Source organism: Sinocyclocheilus grahami, unplaced genomic scaffold, assembly GCF_001515645.1.
Source record: "Sinocyclocheilus grahami isolate Dianchi unplaced genomic scaffold, SAMN03320097.WGS_v1.1 scaffold1140.1, whole genome shotgun sequence".
NCBI lineage: Eukaryota > Metazoa > Chordata > Actinopteri > Cypriniformes > Cyprinidae > Sinocyclocheilus > Sinocyclocheilus grahami.
In genome coordinates this window covers 319459-321981 of record NW_015506319.1, presented here as the reverse complement: position 1 = coordinate 321981, position 2523 = coordinate 319459, and positions in this window count along the sequence as shown.

Genomic DNA, 2523 nt, shown 5'->3' with positions numbered 1-2523 from the left:
TTCAGAAATGTTTTCATAAAGCAACAGAAACACTTTTTATACTGCTTAATACAGCGCCATCTATTAATGAATAAGTTAAACATTAACATATGCTATTTAAATACCAATTAAGTGGGGGTGTATATGCTTTTGTGACGAGAGGGGCGGGCCGAGAGCCGTGGGAATGGAGCGAGGCCAGTGGAGTAATTGCTAATGCCTGCGCCACTCACTGGTCTCGAGTCTCATGGAGGAGCTCTGAAAGGATACTAAGGAGGAGGAGTGACGACAGTGAAAGACGAGAGAGGACCAGGCCTGGCGTTTATTTTGTGTTTTGGTTTTGTTTGTGCGCGACAGTCATCCGCGAGGGGCTGTCGCGCTATTTGGTGTTTATTTTATTATTAAAGTTTCTTTGAATGTCCGCCGGTTCCCGCCTCCTTCTTCCCGAACTATGATCTTTGCTACAGCTTTCATCAGTGTTTTTTGAAACGTGACTCAATATATCAGTGCGACTACCTAAAAATGCTTTTACTGTTATAAAAACACAGATTTGTGAGCATCATTGGAATTGAATTGTTAGAATAAGCATGCAACACACATCATGCTTGTCATCACATAATCTAACCAATGAGAATAAAGTGTGTCGTCATCAAGGCTTTTGCAGTGCCTGACCTAGGCGGCTGGTCCCGGTTTGCTCTCGCAGTACTTTGAATGCACATGTGATCGTAGGGCGGCTGCAGCACCGATCAAAGTTGGACAAAAGCATTTTTAATGTAACCAGAATGCATTGTTTTTGACAGGCGGCAGCCGATCTTTGTGGCGCCGCATGAAGTCGAACAAGCCTAATATCTCAAAATAGTGTGTTTTTGGATGTGAGGAAAAGATAACCTTATTCAGTGTTTTGTGAACAGTGGATGCAATTTGTTTTTCCAAGGCAGCAACGGAGTTTCTCAAGCGTGTTTGTTTGTTCCCGTCATTTCGGTGACGAATGTTTTATAACAAGGTACATTCTGACACTGGATTTGCACATCGTTTGGTTCTGGAAGATGGAGAAGCCCCAGCGATAAAAGATCCCAGTTATATAGGAACTGCTGTAAAACTGCATCAAATGTCTGTGATTGTTAGTAAATGTAAGTGCTCGCGACTCTTCAGCTCCGCCCACAGCTCGCCTCCAGGAGCTTGGCTGTTTTCGGAGAGAATCGCAAACTCTATTTTTCCTTTATAAATCTGATAAAACTGAAGACTCTTCAGAGATGTGAATGATGCAATACTACACTATAGGTATTCAAGATTAACATGAGATTGGCCAAAAACTGTGTGTGTTATGTCCCCTTTAACCTAGTCATGTCGACTTTATTTTTATATAGTCTCAGCCTCAGAGGTCACACCCTCGGACCGGTGGCTGAACGTCTGATGTATACGGCACACAAAAGTGGAAACACTTCAGGAGTTTCGAAGTCGTCATTGGATTGGTTGAATTATATAGGATTTCCGGGAGATGTGTGTGTCAAGTTCTTTAATGTTCCACTGGAAACAAAGATGCCGTGACGCCAAACCCTTACGAAAGAAGAAAGCCGTCGTGTTTACAACTGTGATGACGAGCGCTTATCAGGATCAACTAAACGCTGGATTCTCAAAGTATGTAAAATATTTAAGTTTGTGGCACAGAATTTTTCAAATACGTTCGAGAGTTTTACACACCGGTCTGTTATTGAGGCAACATTTCCATACCCCGAAACGTGCTGCTGAATGAAACGAACTGTGATTGGTTGTTTGACATGTCAGTCAAACGGCCTCATGGGCGGACTTGGCCAAAGAAAGCTGTCATGAATTCCAGACCTTCAGCCGTCAGTCTGAAGGTCTGGCTGTGCAAGACTAATTTTTATAGCACTACAGCACATATTTAACCAGCAGGAAATAACGACCATGGTGCAAACAGAATAATTTCTGCTGTGGCGCAGCTCCAAGAGAAGATAGTAAACGGTCATTGTTCAGTTGAAGTCATCTGCATCCGAAAAGCTAGGCTGCTGACATGCTGCCTCACCGCCTATCAGCTAATGACTTCGCAGGTAGCGTTTGTTCATGAAGGTAACTCATGAAACTGATATCGGACATGCTTCTGAGGCAGCTTAATGGTTCAATGATCTAAAACAAACAGAATGAGCTTGGTGATAACCAGTGTTGGCGAAAGTTACTTTTAAAAGCAATGCATTACAATATTGCGTTACTCCATAAAAAAGTAACTAATTATGTTACTTAGTTACTTTTTATGGAAAGTAATGCGTTACGGTACTTTTGCGAATTAGAATTAGAATGCAGAAGAAGAAATTTCAACACACTTCAGCAATAAAAAAAACACAAATGTTTGTCTAGAGTAATTTTTGCTTATCAGTATGGTTGAACTGGATCATCGAAGGTCAGAAGCAAAGACGTTGGTTAATAGAATGGGATTAAATACATAAAGGATTTGTGTTGTTTCACATTTAATTATTGCAGGTTTGCGTCATATTCTGAGTTGCATTATTTGTATTAATTTTGAGGAATACT